The sequence below is a fragment of the Leptinotarsa decemlineata genome, unplaced genomic scaffold, assembly GCF_025532065.1.
Source record: "Leptinotarsa decemlineata unplaced genomic scaffold, Ldec_3_MD MMD2_tig00003798_RagTag_RagTag, whole genome shotgun sequence".
NCBI lineage: Eukaryota > Metazoa > Arthropoda > Insecta > Coleoptera > Chrysomelidae > Leptinotarsa > Leptinotarsa decemlineata.
This window is the reverse complement of record NW_027412596.1, coordinates 1662004-1674191: the sequence shown is the minus strand read 5'-3', so window position 1 is coordinate 1674191 and position 12188 is coordinate 1662004.

Sequence of the window (12188 nt, the reverse complement as noted above, 5' to 3'; positions counted from 1 at the left end):
GAAAGATAAAACAATGAATTCAAATTCATATCCCAACATTTTTTTCACTTTTCTTTCAATTTTCATCGCATCCCTACTTAAGTTGCAGTAATTTTTTCAATTACCGATAAACTGTAAGAATAATATTTTATAGGAAATATGTCATGTTTTTGAGGTATATTAAAATAAAAAAAGTAGTTAATTTGAAAGTACTTTTTTTGTGTAATTGAATGTTCATGTGGAAGTACTTATTTTGGGTAGTACTTATTCAGTTTGTATCTGAAAGTAATTTCTGTGCATGATTTACACATCTTTGCAAAGAGCTAAAAAAAATTCCTAAAAACTATGTCTCCTCAAAATGTTTTGAATTTTTATGTGATGGCATCACATCTGTCGAATGTGGTATTTTAAACGCAGTTACTTATACGAGAGTGAAGAAGAATTCTGAAATCGCTGAAACGTATTTTATATGAAATTTAGTCTTTTAAAAAATGAATTGCCAATGAATTGGCTGAAAAAATCTTGTCTGAACTATGATTGAGTGAATATTCAAAAATTATATTTTTAAAATATTAGATACATTCATAATACATAATATACCAATCAAAAGTATGAAGCCTGTAGAATATACAAAAGTTGGGTTGGCTTTTTTCCAGGCGTTTCATAATCTACTGAATAAATTATATTTATTATTATCCTTATATTTAATTGATCCAATATCCTGTGAATCATAGTATAGAAAGGCACATGTTTGTTTTACACTTTATTGATAAGATTGTTTGTATCTTCAGACAAAGTATATTTTGATTTGATTTATTTAAAGTAATAAGTTGACAAGTATAAACAGGTAAGTCAAAATTAGTGATTTACATTCATCTATTCAAAAAATATATCTTGTATCAAAATGAGCGCTGTTATGAAAGTTCGTAAAACAGCACCTACCCGGTGAAGAATACGTATCGAAAAGGATACAAATGGAATAAACTGTTTATAAAGACTAATAACTTTTCAGAAATGCAGAAAATCTCAAAAACTTTCAATCTGACAATTCTTATTTCTAAATCTGACAAATCATATTTAATTTTTTTCTAATCAAAACAGCCAGTACTGGGTGCTCCAAACTCCGAAAGTTCATGAAGTCTCGACAAGTTTCAATACATTCCCACCTTTCGAGTCAAAATGAAACAAGATTCAAAACTCGAATTTGAAAATATTAATAGGTCAGTTAACTAGTTTAGTGATCCAAACATTTTTTTGAAAAAGGGGGTTGGTTGGGTAACAGGATCAATTTTTTCTTAAAAAAACAATTGTATTCTAGCCAACGTTTCGAATTTAATTAAATTCTTCTTCAGGGCTCTGTAACAATGAATTTTCATGAATATACCTTCCACAAAACTTATTTCAATTTCACAAGAAATAATGAGTTCTCATTTAAATTAATCACCGAAAAGTAGTTTTTTCGTGTTGATGATGATACTACTTTAAAAATCATCAGACAGATACGTATTTGAAAAATAAAAATTAAAAACACATTGCAAACAACAAATTTTCGAGACAACACCAACACAAAACGACATGAAACAAACGAATGGCTTTATCTCTGATTCTGATAAGGTGGTGTTTGTTTTTTAATCAATGTCAGAAAGAAAAATAAGGAAAAAAGTTTAAATTATTCAGGTATTTTACGTATCAAATTAAAATATGCGGTATTAAGGCCATCGACATCTCTTCTAGTGTCAACACTATCGCATTTAGGGATATGTATCATTTCGCTCAAAAGTCTTTTTGATAAGTATGGTTGAACATCTAAAATAGTTGGATGATCAAAATAAAAAACATGAGCCACATGTGGCAACGGGACCTTGCACACATGCTTACCGGTGATCGACGCCGATCACCGGCCGTCCAAAATCGGTGTGTGTGTATGTGTGTGAGGTATTCGGCACATTTCTTGTCTATATATTTATTTTCAAGCAGTTTTTTAATCAGTTTGTTGGGTTTGTTTTGATTTTTTTTTGTTGTGGTAAAATCTTATACGTGTCGTTATCATTCAAAATTTGTGTAGCTTTTTCAAGAAATTCATTTTTATTCATCATAACCGTCGAGTTACCTTTGTCAGCTTTGGGGACAATTATGTCAGTATTATCTTTCAGAAACACATGAGTGACTCTAATGTCATCAAAAAGTTTTTTTATTTTCTATGAATCTATTAGATCTTGTGAAGTTGGTCAGAATGTTCACAGCCTTGTTAATTTTTTCTATCTTTTCTTCCTCGATAATTTGTGATGTACCAATTCAACATCAATGATGATATCTTTTAAAGGAAAAATCTTATTGTCATAGGGTAAATTGAATTTATTATATATTAACATGTTAATAAAAAATGGCTGATTAATTGTTTGAATTATGAAATACCAAATAATGTTCAATATTTATTGAGTATGGGTGGTCAAAAAGACCTTTGAGCGAAATGATACATATCCTCAGATGCGATAGTGTTAACATGAGAAGAGATGTCGATGGCCTTAATACCACATATTTTAATTTGATACATAAAATACCTGAATAATTCACACTTTTTTCATTATTTTTCTTTCTGCCATTGATTAAAAAACAGACACCACCTTATCAGAATCAGAGATAAAGCCATTCGTTTGTTTCATGTCGTTTTGTGTTGGTGTTGTCTCGAAACTTTGTTGTTTGCAATGTGTTTTTTATTTTCATTTCTCAAATACGTATCTAATATGTCTGATGATTTTTAAAATAGTATTATCATTAACACGAAAAAACTACTTTTGAGAACTCATTATTTATTGTAAAATTGAAATGAGTTTTGTGGAAGGTATATTCATGAAAATTCATTGTTACAGAGCCCTGAAGAATAATTTTATTAAATTCGAAACGTCGGCAAGAATACAATTGTTTTTAAAAGAAATAAATGATCCTGTTACCCAACCAACCCCCTTTTTTAAATTAATAGGTTAGTCTGTTGGGTGGATATACTATTCTACAAAATTTTGTTTGGGTTTCTGTAGGTTGAACTTTTCTCTGAACTTTCTTTTCTCTTCTTTTCTGTCACTTCTGAATTTAAGTTTAAAAAGCTCATCTTCTTGAATATCCAACTCCAAAGGATACAATCGTTGATTTGGTCGCATCAAGTGTCCATTCGAAGTTCTCAATCTTACTAGCCTAATCTTGCCATCCTTCCCTACTAATACCTCTTCAATAATATCCATAGGCCAACCGAGTCTCTTTAAATCTTCGTTTTTGATAAGAACTAAATCCCCTACTTTCACTTATCGAATTTGTTTTCTATCATTGAATAATATTAGATGGCTTAGATATTCGTTTCTAAATCTTCTCCTCAAGATTTCTCTCAACTTCTGCAAATATTTCCAATGTCTTCTTGTAGAATCAGCATTTATGTTGTCCAAATCAGGAGTTCCATTTTCTTTGATATCTTGTATGAATATCGACGGTGTTAATGGTACCAGATCATCATTATTTTCTAGAAGGTAAGTCAAAGGTGTTGTGTTTATCACTGCTTCACACTCGCATAGAACTGAAAAAAGTTCTTCAATTGTTTTTTTAATATTTCCTTCACAATTCTAATGAGGCGCTCCCCCCAACCGCCCCACCATGCTGCCGCTGGTGGATTGAATTTCGATTTAATTCTCTGTACAGCACTAATTTCTGATATCTTATTCCAATCCAATTTTTCCAAATAATTTTCAGTGCCTACAAAATTTCTGCCATTATCGTGCTATAAGTCGTCTCAGAGCGAGTATGAAAATTTTAATTGACAATGATGTAACGATCTCTAAATGTACTGCTCTGTAGACTGCGCATGTGAAAAGACAAATCCAAACTTTCTCTTTAGATCGCAAGAAAAGAGGACCAGCTAAATCTATTTCAACAACTTCAAAAATACCAGCATCTTTGACTCGATCAATAGGTAGTGCTGTACTCGAAACATTCAAAGGATATAAATTGAATCTCCTACACTTCATGTTTTCACAACTCTTCTTCCGCTAGAAATCCAAAAATATTGTTGCATGGCAGCTCTGTTGGTGGAAATGAAGAATAATTTTCTTAGTCACCAAATGTCTTGAAGTTAATAAAATAGGATAAAGAAAATCATATGGATCATCGCGTTCAGTGATTTTAGTTTTTATTCTGATAACACCTTTTTATTCAAAAAAGGGGACAGACTTTGAATTTTTTATTTTTTAACCCCATTAAAAGATTCACTCTGAATTATTTTCATCAAATGCACTTCACGTTATTTAATTCCTCGGCAGAAAGATGTCCTGATCTTTTCACGAGTTGGATTTCTACTATTATAAACAAACCTGAAAATCCAACCCGTCATATTCAGACAATATCATCTTCGTTCAATTCAAAATTTTGCTTTGACCAATCATTTCTGTTTCTCAACCAGTCTGGATCCTCCCACCATTTCAGCAATAATAGTTGATTTGACAAACAATCTCTCGATGGAAGATCAGCCGGATTCATGTGACCAGGTACATGAAACCAGAATGATTTTAAAGTAGATTTCCGGATTTCTTGAATTCTATTCCAGACGAATGGCTTCCAGATATTTCCTCGACGAATCCAAACCAAAACAGTAGTTGAGTCTGTCCAGCAGAATATATCAAGTTCATTTTGTCAACCCTAGAATCCAAAACAGAATTCAACAAATGACTTTGACATCTGCGAATCAAGTAGCAGACAACGAGCCATATTCATTAGTGTCCTATTGAGACGTTCACTAACACCATTCTGTTCAGGTGTCCTAGGGACTGTATATTGTACTTCCATACCATTTTTCTTACAGAAGTCTTTGAAATCTCTGGAGGTATATTCTCCACCATTGTCACATCTAAATTTACTTATTTTGGTTTGGAACTTATTACAAACCATTGCTTCATATTCCTTAAATTTTTCTAAAACCTCACTTTTGGTTTTCATGAGGTAAACACATGTGAAGTGGGAGAAATGGTCAGTAAATGAAACATAATACTTCATTCCATCATAAGTTGCAGGAACAAATGGTCCAGCTACATCAGAAGACACCACTTCTAATATTCTTTTAGATTTTTTTTCAGTGGGCAAAACTTTCAGAAATGAGGAACGTGTTTGTTTTCCTTCCATGCACACCTGACAAATGTTCGTTATGGGATAATAGGAAGAATGACCCATTCTCCTATGTAACAAAGAACTCTTCTCATTGGAAGTCATATTTGCTGAATCTTCTTCAAGTACAAAGTCAATAATATACAAGTTTCCTCTGATGCTTCCCTCAATTACAACTTGGTTCTTTTTCCCAACAATTTGCACATTATTGCCATCAAAAATCACTTTGAAGCCTTCTTGTTGTAGTCTTTTTACAGAAAGTAGATTGTATGGTAAATCACAGCATTCCAGAACATCTTTTATTTTGATGTTCACATTGTCTTTATTTTTCAAGTACAAGTTTCCACTTCTGTTGGCTTTGATTTTTACATCCCTTTTGGCCACACCAATGGAATAATCCACGAATTTTTCCTCCTTCAAATATTTTCCTGTATTTGAACAAATTAAATGATTTGTTGCCCCAGAATCAACAATAAAAGAAATAATTGTGGAGTTGTCAAAATTATGGGAAGTGACATTGTTGACAGTGACACACATCCCTGTTTCAGTATGACCAACATTAGCCAAAAAGGTTATGTCCTCTTCTTCTGTTTCTGAAGCGATATAAGTGCGTGACTTTTCCACTCCTCGTAGCTCCGGGCAGTCAACTCTTTTATGTCCAGGTCTGCCACATTTGTAACACTTATACCGGAAATTTATGTTGCTAGAACTGTTACCTTGAAAATATTGTCTATTGCCTACACTGTGTCTATTATTTATGTTTCTCACATTGTGTATTTGTCTTTGTCTATTTTCATGACGGAATTTTTTTCCACCTCCACTGACTAGAGCGATTGCTTCCTCGCTGTTAACAGAGGCACTACTATTATTCTGACGAGCTTCTTCTTGTAAAAGTTTGTTTTTCACAAAATGAAAATTCATTTCAGTAGGGTTCTGGCTGTATAGAACGTCTATTGTAGTAGTAATAGCTTGGTAATGTTCAGGCATCGCAGCCAGCAACTGGGAAATAATTTCTTCATCCTGGATTTTTCCACCACTACTCTTCAAATCTTGAACAGTCTTTTCATATTTCGTTATGAAACTTTCAAGGGAACCACTTTCATACATCATGTTTCTGAGCTTTCGCTGTAAATTCACTTGAACTGATAGTCCACTTTTTGTGTATGTCTTTTGAAGAGTCAAAAAGATATCTCTTGCAGATTTCTCATCTCTTACACTATCAAGGATATTATCCGCCAACGCCTGCACTATGATATTCCTAGCTTTGACATCCTGTTTCTTGAATTTTGCAGTTTGTCTCGTAGTTTCGTCCGTAATTTCCAGAACATCTAGTACCTCATTATTTTCCAGTACTAGTTTCATACGAAACTCCCAATTTGAGTAACCGGTCCCATCAAATTGTTTCAATTGTCCAAGTGACACTGCCATCGCCATTTTGGTTTCCAGAATAATCACTCACTCCTCTGACGCTTTCAACCTCTATCCCAATTCTATATTAGTATTTCAAAAGTCCAAGAAAAGGTTGTCTGGGCCCATAACCTGTTGAACTGCGCCTTGAAATACCATCAAATAGATACTGGGCAATTAAATAAGGCACACCTTGATAAACGTTTTAATAAGTAATCACTTCGTCGACATAACATACAACATGCAACTCACACGAGTACAGAGCTAAAAAAAAAACTAACAGATGACACGTCAATTACAGGATTGCCAACATACTAACTTCAACATCTAACACCAATGGTGGCCCCCAACAACTAAAGTATGGGAATCGTTATATCTTTTATTGGTGCTACTCTGTTTTTAGCTTGAACCAACTGTAAATTAACTTCGTGTGATGATTCAGTTCTGAAAAAATTACAGAGGCATATGTCTCTTTATTTGCATCGCAAAATATATGCAAGCTTTTCCTAGTAGCAGCAGATATAGATATCTATCAAGGTATTTTCATTTTCCTGAAAGAAGGTAACTTTTCTACCCAATGCAGGAATTGTTCTTTAATATCTTCAGCAACCATTGCATCCCAACCAATTTTTAAATTCCAGATTTTTTGTAGCAAAATACGAGAAATTATTTGCACTCAATAAATAAATCCAATGCGATCAAAAACATATTCCATATCAATCCTAATACAGGTGATAAATCATTATATATCAAATTCAGAATCGAAATGGTTCGCAAGAGAGAATTCCCAGTCACGTGAATCAAATTTGCCAAATTTTACATAACTTGAGTGAAATCTGAAATGAAATGATGTAATTTTTTCGCACTGCTCACACTTGTTTTGCAGTTATCAACTGTTCTTCAGTTTTGAGATATTGAATATTTGGAAATTTTCTACCGGATGTTTGAGGGAAGAATCGAGATGAATATGAATAACTACAACAAGCATGAAGAGACTACAAGACAATCCAAAGACTACCCTGGCATGTCGATATATCTGCAAATTACCCTCTTCATCGTACCATAAAAATCTCAGAAAATTTCGGTCCTCGTTCTTTTTACTACTTTGTAAAAAAAAGCCTTTCGGATATCAGCAATCACACCTATCTTTTCAAGTCTGAAATCAACCAATCAATATAGAAGAAATCAATTCAATCAAATTCACTCCATTTTCGAGACAGTGATTTGAAGAAGCATGATTTTTTTCTTTGGCAGAGCCATCAAAAACAGGATGTAATTTTGTTGACGACCTGTTCAATTTCATTACATGATGATGTGGCAAAACAGGCTGAAACAGCCTTTTCTGGAAGCCATTCTTTGAACACCGCATCATAATCGTTATAACATCTATCGTTTTTCAATTTTTTTCATGAGATTATCTAGTCGTCGTTTTGCAGAGTGAAATTATTTGGTACTGGAGGATGCCCATTCATGCGCATTAACCCAACATCATAACGACCCTCACCATGTATAGAAATAGTTTCAAAAATGTTCTCAATATATCGGTCTCATATTGTTAATTTGCTTGTCTTTCATTAACATCTGCAATCCCTAAAACATCTTGATTCCACAAACTAGATATATCGTTCGGACATAACGAAGAAGTAATTATCAACGATAAAGAGTCAGGAACATCAGACAATTCACTAGATATTTTACACATCAGAGTCCAAAGTTGCAACTAAACCACTTCTCAAGATATGTTGGTTTCCAGTGAATATTTCTCCTGCAATATCTGTTCCTATCAAAATTTCAATTGGACCATCTTCAGTATCAGATACAGAAACTCCTAACTCAGCGAGTTCTCACATCCAAGGACTCTCTCGAATCGAAATAGTTTGACTACAGATAACAGTTTGACTAAGAGCTTCAAAATTACATTCATATTTCGCAGTAACATCTTGTAGCGTGAACTTATAACAATGATGATTGATAACTTCAGAATGAACTCCTCCAAAAAAGAGCATGTATAATTTGTTTCTGTCTTAGCAATCCATATTCTATTTCCAAAGCAAGTTTTTTTGAAATATACGAACGATGAGAACAGGTATCTATGATGACTCTGACTAAACCTGATTTGCCCATTCCATAAATTCTGACAATTAACGTTTTACCCTATTGAAAGAATAATTGGATAAACTTTCTACTGTCTCAATGTTTTCTGAATCCGTCTGGGAATGTTGAATCTTCTCATTAGGTTTCGCTATTTGAAGTAGCATGCTTACCTTTACATTCAGAACATCTACGAGCATGATCATTGAACATCAACGAGCAACATGCCCGAATCTCAAACCTTTGAACAAAATATTACGTTTTTCGTCAAAAGATAATTTTTTACTTTTATTATCATCGCAATCAGTAGAGAAATGAGTCGTGTCATTACAGTATATATACACATTTGGTTGCTTTTCGAGAGTTTGACAGAACACATGCAGTTGGTATCGAAGTAGATGTATTCGGTAAATTATAATCAACATTTCTTTTTTTCTGGTGAATATCAAAACTAGATTTTGTTCATTTTCCAATTCTCCTTTCAAAAAATCTATCAGTTTATCTAATTTTGATTTCGAAGTAGTTGTTGAATCAAAATTGTAACTGCGCTGCCAAACTCTTAAAATTTTCTCCGGTAAGCAAGACTCAACCAGGGGAAAAATCATAGCCGCACATTTATCTGATGTTATGCCAAGTGTATCTAAAGATCTCAATTGTGATTCAATTTGGTCGTAAAAATAACTAAATTTTGCTTTAGAACCCAAATTAGTGTCAATATCAACTTAAAAAAAAACTAATCAATACAATTTATTATATGATTTTCACTATAAAGGGTTTTACAAAAACCGGTTTAGTGAAAATCATACAATAAACTGTATTGATTAGTTAGTATTGTATAGTATGTACTGATTAGTATCGGCCAGTTCTATTCAAATATCAACTTTAATAATTTTCGAATATAAACTTCAATAAGTAGGTCTTCACGGCCAAAACAAGATTTGAGACTTTCTATAACTTTCGGATAATTCTCAACTGAACAGGGATAACTTTCTACCAGTTGACGAGCTCGGGAGTTGGGTTTTAGTTTGAATTTTACCTGTATTTCGATGTTATCATTTTAAAAACACGATATAGGTATTATTGAAACATGTCGAATAAATGAGTCAGCATTCTACAAAAACAAATTATATCAGCCAACTGTCCATATACAAGCATTAATACCGAAAAAAATGTGGAATGAGAATATAATATTATTTAGGAAGAATTCATTTGTACCGAAACAGGTAGCGTCAAGGGAACTGGAAAATTGGTTTCTCGATAAACATTTTATGACTTGCAAAAAGTATGTCATTTGAAATATCCTGCGTTGAACAATACCGAATGCCCAGGAAAGACTCATCATCATTGTTAATGAAAACTTCAGAATATATTTTTCGAAAGTATATCAATCGACGTATTTGAACAGTTTTGCGTAGCATATGTTCCTTCGGTACGAAAAAAAAAGTTCCGTATATTCGGAACTGAATTACTCAAAAAAGTCAAATTTCTCATTTATCAAAAATAGTTTGTTGATGAAAATTTCAGAATATATTCTTCGAGAGTATATCTATCGACGTGCTCAAACAGATTTGCGTACCATACGTTCCTTCGGTGCGAAAAAAATAGTTCCGTATATTCGGAACTCAATTACTTATTAAAGTCAAATTTCTCACTTATCAAAAAAAATTGTTGATGAAAATTTCAGAATATATTCTTCGAAAGTATATCTATCGACGTGCTCGAACAGATTTGCGTAGCAGCCGTTCCTTCGGTGCGAAAAAAAAGTTCCCTATATTCGAAACTGAATTAGTCAAAAAAGTCAAATTTCTCACCTATCAAAAATAGTTTGTTGATGAAAATTTCAGAATATAATCTTCGAATGTATGTCTATCGACGTGCACAAACAGATTTGCGTACCATACGGTCCTTCGCCGCGAAAAAAAAATGGTTCCGTATATTCGAAACCGAATTATTAAAAAAAGTCAAATTTCTCATTTATCAAAAATAGTTTGTTGATGAAAATTCCAGAATACATTCTTCGAAAGTATATCTATCGACGCACTTAAACAAATTTGCGTATCATAGGTTCCTTCGGTGCGAAAAAAAATAGTTTCGTAGAATAGATTTGCGTACCATTCGTTCCTTCGGTGCGAAAAAAAATAGTTCCTTATATTCGGAACTGAATTACTCAAAAAAGCCAAATTTCTCACTTATCAAAAATAGTTTATTGATGAGAATTCTAAAATATATTCTACGAAAGTATATCTATCGACGTGCTCAAACAGATTTGCGTACCATACGTTCCTTGGTGCGAAAAAAATGGTTCCATATATTCGAAACCGAATTATTAAAAAAAAAGTCAAATTTCTCATTTATCAAAAATTGTTTGTTGATGAAAATTTCAGAATATAATCTTCGAAAGTATATCTATCGACGTGCACAAACAGATTTGCGTACCATACGTTCCTTTGGTGCGAAAAAAAAATAGTTCCTTATATTCGGAACTGAATTAGTAAAAAAAGTCAAATTTCTCACTAATGAAAAATAGTTTACCGATGAAAATTTCAGAATATATTCTTTGAGAGTATATTTATCGACATGCTTAAACAGATATGCGTACCATACGTTCCTTCGGTGCGAAAAAAAATAGTTCCTTATATTCGGAACTGAATTACTCAAAAAAGCCAAATTTCTCACTTATCAAAAATAGTTTATTGATGGGAATTCTAAAATATATTCTACGAAAGTATATCTATCGACGTGCTCAAACAGATTTGCGTACCATACGTTCCTTGGTGCGAAAAAAATGGTTCCATATATTCGAAACCGAATTATTAAAAAAAAAGTCAAATTTCTCATTTATCAAAAATTGTTTGTTGATGAAAATTTCAGAATATAATCTTCGAAAGTATATCTATCGACGTGCACAAACAGATTTGCGTACCATACGTTCCTTTGGTGCGAAAAAAAATAGTTCCTTATATTCGGAACTGAATTAGTAAAAAAAGTCAAATTTCTCACTAATGAAAAATAGTTTATCGTTGAAAATTTCAGAATATATTCTTTGAGAGTATATTTATCGACATGCTTAAACAGATATGCGTACCATACGTTCCTTCGGTGCGAAAAAAAATGGTTCCATATATTCGAAACCGAATTATTAAAAAAAGTCAAATTTCTCATTTATCAAAAATAGTTTGTTGATGAAAATTCCAGAATATATTCTTCGAAAGTATATCTATCGACGTACTTGAACAGATTTGCGTATCATAGGTTCCTTCGGTGCGAAAAAAAAATGGTTCCTTTTATTCGGAACTGGATTACTTAAAAAATTCAAATTTCTCATTTATCAAAAATAGTTTGTTGATGAAAATTCCAGAATATATTCTTCGAAAGTATATCTATCGACGTACTTGAACAAATTTGCGTATCATAGGTTCCTTCGGTGCGAAAAAAAATGGTTTCGTGTTTTCGAAACCGAATTATTAAAAAAAGTCAGATGTCTCATTTATCAAAAATGGTTTGTTGATGAAAATTTCTGAATATATTCCTCGAAAGTATATCTATCGACGTGCTCAAACAGATTTGTGTAC